At 34.8% G+C, this 11,153-nt stretch overlaps 1 pseudogene; it reads right to left on the reverse strand.

The window, feature by feature from the left end:
- Nucleotides 1–1,397: 1,397 nt before the first annotated feature.
- LOC149562670 (acyltransferase GLAUCE pseudogene) lies at nucleotides 1,398–9,403 on the reverse strand (annotated as a pseudogene).
- Nucleotides 9,404–11,153: the final 1,750 nt, after the last annotated feature.

An 11,153-nucleotide genomic window follows, 5' to 3' on the forward strand; every position in this document is an offset into this window, starting at 1 on the left:
CAGTCACAAGGGAAACATGGTCATACAACTAAAATAAATAAGAAAAACAAGTTTCAAGATCATGAAACTTAATTAGAGAAAAATAAAGGGAAGGATCAATGATCAAGAATCAAGATCAAGGATCAAGGATTAAGAAATAGATTTAGAAGAAGGTTACGAGGGATATGCAAATAGATAAGCAAATTTGAGAAGCAAACAATGATAGAGGATTGAGGTCAAATATTAGAAGTAGAGAAAAAAGATCTGGTAAGCTTTGGAAGGTAAGAAGACACAAGTCATTTCTATCTTGTATGAATTCCTAATAGATTTTACAAGGTATTGTAAATGTCTTAACCAAGTAGTCTCTAACCAGACTTATAAGTTCAATGTATGACCTATTATAAACCCTTTAATAGGGTGAACACCATATTGGTGGAATTAAATCTTTTAATCAAGTAGTTCCTAACATAACTGTATATACATCTAACAATGTATTAGTCAATCCTAATCGAGTGAGTCATTTAGAAGATGAAATATTGTAGCTCTAATCTAGCAATCTCTTTCTACACCAATGAAAATTTGTGGATACCATCCCCACCACAATTTTTCTCTCTAAACAAGGGTTTTTGTGAGACCAAAAAACTTTTTGTTATGGTTGGGTGAATTGTTTTATGTTTTATTGTTTTTTACTATACAATTTACAATTACAACATATTGCAGGTAAAACTAAAGGAATGATCACTATTAGTTAATATAAATAACAACCCCCCACCCCCTAACACCTAACCTTTAAAAATTGGTATCAGAGAACAATACTCTAGAGGGAAAGTTTAATAGCTTAAGAGTTAATATGAGATTATAGAGAGCTATAGGAGAGTAAGACATATGGAAAAGCTTTAGATGAAGTTCTTGCACAATTAGTGGATCTGAAAGCATCATTTGAAAAAGGGAAAGAATTATCAGAACATTGCAAATAAGCTTGAAAAATATTAAAGAACTATCATAAAATAGCTCAAATTTTCCCCTATTCTTTAATGCATTGGTTTCTTACCCAAAATCAAAAAGCACATATAAGTAACAAGTATCCCCAACTCCTTTTTTGTGAATATGTAACAAGTATATTGCTTTATTAATAGAAAGAGACTATTCATAAAAAAAATGCAAGATACTAGAATTTCCTTGAATGACAATGATACATTTATCTATAAAAAAATTGAAACAAATAATAAAAATTGAAACAATTCAATGAAACAAATAAAGTTTGAAGAAACTTTTACTATTTAACACTTTTATTTTATTTTTAAATCACACATGTAGTATATTTATTTAAGATTCAAATCTGAACAGTGATGAATCAAATTATAAATAGTAGGAAAAATACTCGATAGTGTGTTTTGTTGGAGGCAAGTCTCGGTGATTTAATTCTCTACGAGTATTGGAGGAGTGAGAAAGAGGTGTTCAAACTTGAGCATCTAATGTGGTGGTAGAGTGAGGAAGACACGAATGCCATTTCTATCGACATTGTTGGGAAGTAGCAGAATAAGATTCATCCGTTCATGGAGAAGAGGCCCATAATACAGTGGTTTCCCCCATGGGTATTCCACTTCTTCAAATCCAAGCCTCAACCATGATGACAGAAAAATTACTCCCTCAGTGCAAGGAATTCCCTTGTTTACCTGCAACCAATCAATGGCCGATTGAACATATTCATTGCTCACTTTTCCCATCACCTCTTTCACTATCTCCACACAAAAACAGAGTGACCCATTCTTCAACTCTCCCCATTTGCACTCACACACGCATGATATACAACATTTCCTACAAATTCACTTGGCAATAGCAGATTCAATTTTCCCCTTACATCTATTGCAAAAAACATCAAAGGTTTCTCCTTTTCCCCCATTTCCACCGCCTCTGCTTGACATTTCCATAGATGTGTAGTCACAACTTTGAAACTAGTGCACTTTTCCAATCTTCCATCTGCCATTGCCATTTTCTTTAAGCTTTGCACAAAATTGGCAGAGATTCAAAAGAGCTTCAAAATGTGGGTGTCGCATTCTTCAATGGTTTCTATGTTATCAGATCCTCTGACTGTGGAAAAAATTGTTGAGCCCTCCATACTTCCATCATCATTGATATTAACGTATTTGAGATGTGGGTATTCAATCAATGGAGGAGAATGAGCTCGTAATGGATTTTTGTCAATGTTGGGGATGATGGATATGGTGTTTGTTGAAGCCAGAGAAGCAAGGTTCTTCATGAAGGTCACTGCGCCGATTCCATCCATCACTATGTGGTTTGTCCCCAATCCAATTGAGATTCTTCCGCACTTGAATTGAGTTACCTATGAAATGTAATGGTACCAATATATTAACTAAAACATATTGAGATCTCTCTACAATCATAAGAAGTATAAATTTGGTGAGAATCAAACCTATAACAAGCAGAGAGGTGCTGCAAGAGCAACTATATAAATAATATTTCTATATTGTTTATAGGGGGTACTTATATGTTTTAGGGCATATTTTATCATTTTAGGGTATAATTTAATAGTTTTCTATCACTTAGTACATAATTGATGTTTAGGGAACATTTTAATATTTTAAGGCATAGTTTGATGTTTTGTTAAAGAATTGAACGAAACATGTATGGGTTTGGTGGTTGCAAAAAATAGTTTTAACTGTTTATCTTTGTTTATATGTTCTCTCCAAATTGATCATTGGAGAGAGGATTAGTTTTAATTTTCTTTTCTGTGTGAAGAAGGACTGAGATATTGTGAAGATTATTACCTAGCCCTGAACAAATGAAATAAATAATACTATAGTACTTTCTTGCTACTTGGTTTTGGTTTTATTTTGTTCACACTACAAATTGATTAGGGATGCATATCATATCTATTGGTTTCTGAATAAAGTAGTAGTAGCATTGTTTTTTTTTTGCAGAAGTTATTGCTATAGGAAGCCAAACTCACACAAGAATCTTTGGAAGTTAATTTGGGCAAAAAATGCCTCTTGCTCACATGAACACTAGGTGAAGTGGCCTGAGTGTGGTGGAAAGCAAGTAGGAGGAATGTACATTACTTTCTTCATGGCCATTTGCAGGAATGGGCTACAATTTGAAGAAACATGTTTTTCGTAAGGCAACATCCCTATGTGCTTGCCATGAATGAACACATGTAACCTCTAAGGTGTTGTTCATATGTGATGTTTTCCATGTAGTTTTTTTTTAAGTTTCTTCTTTCCATCCAATATTGAGCCTATTATAGGCTTTTTTTTTGTTATCTCCTCATCATATTGGTATCAGAGCAAGACAAGGTCTTGCTAGGAAGTGTATGTCTGCAGAAGAATCACAAGTTGAAGTTGAGGCTCACACCATGCCTCTGAAAAGTATGACTCTAGATGCCATCAAAAAGATGATGGAGGAACTTCTAGAAGAGAAGTTGAAGGAGTTCAAGAAGGAGTCTAGTAACAAGGATAAGGAGAATGAGGTGGCAGAAGGTACTAGTGGAGATCAAGAAGAAGAAGAACACCAAGATCCACCAACAGAATTGGGTGCAGATCAAAAGGCATTCATTGATGCCTTAAAGTTAATAAAAGGAGATATTACTGATAAGCTACCTACATATGGAGGTAGTCTCAATAGTGAGGAAGTGATTGAATGGATTGAAGCAATCACCAATCACTTTGAGTTGAATGAAGTTCCAAAGAATGATAGAGTAAGGATTGCAAAAGGAAAACTGAGAGGATCTGCTCTGTCATGGTGGAATTATATTCAAGGAGAAAGGATACAAAATAATAAAAGTATGATTTCTTCATGGGAAGTAATGAAGGCAAAAACTAAGGCACAATTTTTTCCTGCAAATCATGAAGTGCAATTGTTCAAAAAGCTACAAAGCTTGAGGTAGTGAGAGATGGATGTGAATACCTATATAGAGGAGTTCCATAGGTTAACTCTTAGGGCAAAGAAACAAGAGGAAGAACTAGAAAGAGTGGCCAAATATTTAAATGGTTTGAGAATGAACATACAAGAGGAGATCAATTGCTTGGCCCCAGATACATTGGGGAAGTGTTTTCAACTTGCTCTTAAAGTTGAAGAGAAGTTGAAGAGGAAGGGTGATCAGCAACAAGGAGGGAGAAGTGGAAGGAATGAATGAGGTAGAGGAAACTTCAACAATAGAGGACAAGGCCAGAGGTCCCAAGGTGATTCTAACCCTAAGGAGAAAGCAGGTGACTCAAGTAGCAGAGGAGGCTATGGTGGAAGGGGATCTAATGGAGGAAGGTCAAGTGGATCAGGTAGAGGATCTAGGTTCTCAGGAATGAAGTGCTACAGTTGTGGTCAAATAGGGTACCCAAAATATAAGTGTCCACAAAGGGCATCTACTTCTCAAAATGGTGAAAGGAGAGTCACTTATGTGCAAGAAGGTAATGTGAGTATGAACTCGCCAGAAGTTCAGTTGATGACAGAGGCTCGGGGAGAAAGTCTCATGTTAAGGAGGACACTTCTTAAGGAACCGCTGAAAGAAGATACCACTCAAAGGAGGGATCTTTTTTGAGTTAAATGAAAGGTGAAAGATAAGTTGTGCAAAGTAAAAATTGATTTAGGTTCCACAGATAACATCATCTCACTTGAATCTGTAAACAAGTTGAAGTTAGAGAGACTTCCACATTCTTGTCCATACAAGGTCAGTTAGTTGAACAAAGGGCAACATAAAGTTGTGAATGACCAAGCTTGGGTAGAGTTCAGTATAGGGGAATACAAAGATAAAATATTGTTTGATATCTTGCCCATGGATGCTTGCCACCTCTTGTTGGGAAGCCCTTGGCAATTTGACAAGAAGGCACACCATGATGGTGAGAAGAATTCTTATAGCTTCCAAAAGGATGGAGTAACATAAAGATTGAATTCCAAAGGAGAAGAGAAAGGGGTTGGTCAAGTTGGACAAAGTGTGTTGATGGTGGGTGAGAAAGAGTTCATTAATACTCTTGAAGAAGATGGAATAGGCTTTGCATTGGTGTTGAAGCCTAAGGAAGATAGGAAGAAAGAGTGTAGGACAGCAAGCCTGAAAGAAGTTGAAGAGTTGTTGAACTAGTACAAGGAAATCATTGTTGAGGTAATGCCTGAGTCTTTGCCACCAATAAGAGACATAAGTCACTAGATTGATCTTATTCTTGAAGTAGTGCTACCCAACAAGGCAGCATATAAGATGAAACCACAACAGAATGAAGAGATTGCTAGGAAAATACAAGAGTTGCTTGACAAGGGGTTGGTAAGGAAAAGTCTTAGCCCATGTGATGTACCCTTAGCTCTTGCTCCAAAGAAGGATGGTAAGTGGTGATTGTGTACTGATTCTAGGGCCATTAATAGGATAACTATAAGATATAGATTTCCTATTCCTAGAATAGAAGATTTGTTGGATTGTTTGGGGGGAGCTTCATATTTTTCTAAAATAGATCTCAAAAGTGGGTATCATTAAATAAGGATACAGAGGGGGATGAATGGAAGATAACCTTTAAAACTAATGAAGGGTTGTATGAATGGCTGGTTATGCCATTTGGTTTATCTAATGCTCCTAGTACATTTATGCGACTAATGAATGAAGTTTTGCATGACTTCATTGGGAAGTTTTTTGTTGTCTACCTTGATGACATTTTGGTGTATAGCAGGAATAAGGAAGAGCATTTGTAGCATTTGAAGATGGTTTTTCAAAGGCTACAAGAGCAAAATTTGAAGATAAACTTGGAGAAGTGTGACTTTTTGAAAGAAGAGTTGGTGTATCTTGGATTTGTGATATCCAAGGGAGAATTGAAAATGGATCTGTCTAAAGTGGAGGCCATCATTAATTAGCCAACACCAAGGGTTGTTGGAGAGGTTCGAATTTTTCATGGTTTGGCCACATTCTATAGGAAGTTCATAAGGAACTTCAACAACATTTGTGCACCAATTTTAGACAACATCAAAGGAGGAGGTAAAACAAAATTTGAATGGAATAATGTAGCAAATAAGAATGGAGTTTTGAGGAACTCAAACAAAAGGTAGCCAAGTATCCTGTTCTTGTTTTACTAGATTTTAATAAAGTTTTTACAATATAATGTGATGCTAGTGGCTTTGCAATAGGGGCTGTTCTTAGTCAAGAAGGCAGACCCGTTGCATTTTTTAGTGAGAAGCTGAATGAGGGAAAGAAGAAATATTCTTCTTATGATTTGGAATTGTATGCCATGGTCCAGGCATTAAAAAAATGGAGGCACTATTTTCTACCTAAGGAGTTTATTGTGTATACTGACAACCATGCTCTTAGTTTCTTGAATGGGCAGGAAAAATTCAACCATTGGCACATGAAATGGGTTGAGAGTTTGCAGGCTTATACCTTTATGATCAAGCATAAGAAAGGACAAGCCAATAAGGTGGTTGATGCACTTAGTAGAAGAGTGTTAATGGTGCAAGAAGTACAAATCCAAAGCATGGGTGCAGATTCATTGAAGTGAATGTATGTAGAAGATGGAGATTTCAGTGAAGCATATGAGGTCTGCACTAAGTTAGAAGATAGTTTTCATTCTAATTTTTCTGAATTCATTGTACAAGATGGATTGTTGTTTAAAGCATCCAACTATGTATTCCCAAATGTTCTATGTGGGAGAATGTCATTAAAAAAAAACATTGTGGAGGTCTTAGTGGTCATTGGACTCAACAAGACATTAGAATTGGTACAAATATTTTATTATTGGCCTAAGATGCAAAAAGACATTAGGAAGTTTGTGGAAGGTTGTTTGGTATGTCAAAGGGCAAAGGGAGTATCAATGAATGCTGGACTTTATCAACCCTTACCCATACCAAATAGACCTTGGGAGTGTTTGAGTATATCAACCCTTACCCATACCAAATAGACCTTGGGAGTGTTTGAGTATGGATTTTGTAATGGGATTACCAAGGACAAAGACAGGTTATGAGAACATATTTGTGGTTGTTGATAGATTCAGTAAAATGGCTCAATTTATTCCATGTAGAACCACTGATGATGCTAGTTATATTGTAGGACTATTCTTTAAAGAAATAGTTCGTATTCATGGTTTTCCATTGAGCATTGTATCTGATAGGGATAGCAAGTTTGTGGGTCACTTTTGGAGAACCCTATGGAAGAAGTTGGGCACAAATTTATCTTTTAGTTCAGCCTATCATCCTCAAATGGATGGGCAAAATTAAGGTGGTTAATAGATCCTTGGGAAACCTTTTGAGATGTTTGATACAGGAACATGGAGGTAGTTGGGATGCCATCATACCTTAGGCAGAGTTTGCATACAATGACTCAGTGAATCATAGCACAGGCATGAGTCCTTTTGAAGTTGTTTATGGGAGACATCCAAGGGGTGTTTTGGAACTCAAAAATATGGATGGTTTGGAGAAAAGGATTGGACATGCATAAGACTTTGTTGAAGCAATGATGGAAGTGCATGAGCATGTGAGGAAAATGTTGCAGCAAAATAACCTTAAGGTGAAGGCTAAAGAAGATTTGAAAAGAAGAAATGTACAGTTCCAAGTTGGAAACCTAGTTATGGTACACTTGAACAAAGATCAGTTACCTCGGGGCAGCCATACGAAGTTGATGATGAAGATTGGACCATGTGAAATCCTAGAAAAGTATGGAGAAAATGCATACAAGGTAGCATTACCTCCAAATGAAGCTATTTCACCTATATTTAATGTCTCAAATGTCACATTGTATAAGGGTTCAAATGAAGTAGTTGGTGAAGAAGCAACAACACTTGAATCTGATGAATGGATTCAGCAATTGCTATGTAAAGAGACACCCCAAATGGAAAGTATCATCAACAACAGGGAAGCAATGAGGACAAGACACAAAGTACACATGGAGTATTTGGTTAAGTGGAAGGGCCTTCTAGATTCTGAAGCTACTTGGTTGCTAGAAACAAAAATTCTGAGGCAAGGTGGGGATATACAACAGTTGGTCTCCAAGAGCACTTGAGACAAAATTTACCCCCGGGAGTATGTCGCATGAGTAACTATATAAATAATATTTCTATATTGTTTATGGGGGGTACTTATATGTTTTAGGGCATATTTTATCATTTTAGGGTATAATTTAATAGAATTCTATCACTTAGTACATAATTGATGTTTAGGGCACATTTTAATATTTTAAGGCATAGTTTGATGTTTTGTTAAAGAATTGAAAAAAACATGTATGGGTTTCGTGGTTGCCAAAAATAGTTTTAACTGTTTATCTTTGTTTATATGTTCTCTCCAAATTGATCGTTGGAGAGAGGATTAATTTTAATTTTCTTTTCTATGTGAAGAAGGACTGAGATATTGTGAAGATTATTAGCCAGCCCTAAACAAATGAAATAAATAATACTGTAGTGCTTTCTTGCTACTTGGTTTTGGTTTTATTTTGTTCACACTGCAAATTGATTAGGGATGAATATCATATCCATTGGTTTCTGAATAAAGTAGTAGTAGCATTATTTTTTTCGTGTAGAAGTTATTGCTATAGGAAGCCAGACTCACACAAGAATCTCTAGAAGTTCATTTGGGCAAAAATGCCTCTTGCTCACATGAACACCATGTGAAGTGGCCCAAGTGTGGTGGAGAGTGGGTAGGAGGAATGTACATTACTTTCTTCATTGCCATTTGCAGGAATGGGCTATAGTTTGAAGAAACATGTGTTTGGTAAGGCAACATCCCTATGTGCTTGCCATGAATGAACACATGTAACATGTAAGGTGTTGTTCATATGTGGTGTTTTCCTTGTAGTTTTTTTTCAATTTCTTCTTTCTATCCAATATTGAGCCTATTATAAGCTTTTTTTTTGTAAGGCAACATCCCTATGTGCTTGCCATGAATGAACACATGTAACCTGTAAGGTGTTGTTCATATGTGGTGTTTTCCCTGTAGGTTTTTTTTTTAGTTTCTTCTTTTTGTCCAATATTGAGCCTATTATAGGCTTTGTTTTTGTTATCTCCTCATCAAGAGGCAAGTCATTGAGTTTAGAGATCTGATGGCATTGTTGTAGAACAAGATTCTTGAAGAAGGGGTTGAGGTAGGCGATGTCATGTAGATTAGAGAGTGATATGTTTGCGGAGGTAGAGGCGAATAGAGCTCCTACTTCACAACAGTCGATTTGAAGGCGTCTCTCATGGTAATCAAACTCGAGTCTTCTTGCAAAGAAATTGTAGGTCACCAAAAGCTTATTGAATGCATCTTTTATCATCTCAGTAGTTTCAGATGAAGTTATTTTAGGGTTTGGAGCAAAGAAATGAACAGTCTCCATAGTAAATGCTACTTACTGATCTATATTGGAAAGAAACATTCTTCTTCTTTTAGTTGGGTGGGTAGGATAAACAATCATGGTTTCCTCCACTGTTACTAGGGTATCATAGGGTGTGTTAGGAGGGCTCAATACTACGGCCATTACTATGAATTGGGTAAACTTCAAATAGAGTGTGTTCTCATAGTTTCTCACCCCATTCATTATATAGCATAAAAACCCATACATTTCAACTCTTTTCTTTACCATGTCAACTGGTAAATCCTCATAGGCTAGTTTTGCATATGAAATGTGTTAGCAGCTTATTGATTCGCTACAAGAGCTTTTAACATTAAAATCCATTAAAGTGATCCCCCTTTTTTCAACAAGAAGAATAAATATGATAGTAGGATTTGGTGGTATTGAGAGCACTATACTTAAATATCATTCAATTCAATCACCAAACAATTATTGGTGATGCCATATTTTGTTGTATTTTTATTGTCTATATTAAGAATAATTGTCTTGAAGAACCTCTTAGAGAAGGTAGATAGTATTTTGTATGTATTAATATTTCCACAATCCATTTGTAAATAAAATGTTTTCTGGATTTGATTGTGTGTTTTTTTACCATCGACGTTTCAGACAAATGGATTAGATTTCCAATTAATTAAATAAAAAGAATTAAATTTGAAGATAAAAGTTATAAGAATAAATTTAGAATGTGATAATATTTATTTAATGTAATAATAATATATTTAGAGTTCATTTTAAATTAAATGCTAAATAATAATATTATTTAAGTTAATAAATATTCTATCGATTAAGTTTTGAAAATAAATTAAAAAGTGAAAAGATATTAAATTATTAAAAGTTTTGAGATTGCATGATGTATGCATGAGGTTAAAATATAAGAAATTAATTAAAAAGCTTAAATAGGTAAATTTAATAAAGATATTTTAATTGCATAAAGTGCGCATGAGATTAAATTTAATAAATTAATTAAAAGAGAAGTCAAGTGGAAAATAGACAAAGTAATTTAATAATTCATTTGACGTGCATGAAAAGATAAAGGAAGATAAAGAAAAGATAATTTAGAGTTCAAGTCTGGTGAGTAAGGAGTTCTCTTGGGTGATGCACAATTAGTGCCCTGATTTTAGGAGAGAACTCCATATCACAATTTAGGGGTTCATTTTCGAGGGACGCGAATTCAGAGAGTAAAATTTTGGAAGGGGAAAGAATTTTCGGAAAGGAGAAGGTTTTGAGAGGAGGAATTTCTCTACAGTCTTCTTGGGCATAGCAATTAGCATCAAGGTCTAGGTAGACATTTGTGATTATTCACACAATTTATTATGCTTTTTCCTTTCCTATCTTCTTTGTGACTGTGGTTTGTTTGTTTGTGTTTTACTGTGACGAATCTTGTAATCTTGTTATTTGGAATTTTTATATGCATATTGTTTTCATCTGTATATGAGAAAATTAAAACATCAGAGCAATCCTCCTTCTATAGAATTAAAATTTAGACATTAAATTGGGAAGGGTTTGAATTTAATAATGAAAATTTTAGTTTGGAAATTCGAATGGTTAATGATATTTCTTTTATCAGACTATAATTGTAAATGTTTATCAAAAAAATTTATAAAAATAAATTTTATATATATATATCATCTAAAATTATTAGTGAAGGGGGAAATTGGTTGGAAGGATAAATTTTATTAAAAAATAAAATATAAAATAAAATAATATATATATTTTTACACATTTGGGATGGAAATTGTTTTAGAAGTTTTAATTTTAAAAAATATATAAATAAAATATAATTTTTGGGAGGCGGGGGCCACCACCCCTCCACCCCCCTTTCTCCCCTTCCCTTTTTGGCACTAGGGGTTGCCAAAGCAAGCCACAATGATCAAAG

The sequence above is a fragment of the Cupressus sempervirens genome, chromosome 4, assembly GCF_028749045.1.
Source record: "Cupressus sempervirens isolate cs-2001-9-10 chromosome 4, ASM2874904v1, whole genome shotgun sequence".
NCBI lineage: Eukaryota > Viridiplantae > Streptophyta > Pinopsida > Cupressales > Cupressaceae > Cupressus > Cupressus sempervirens.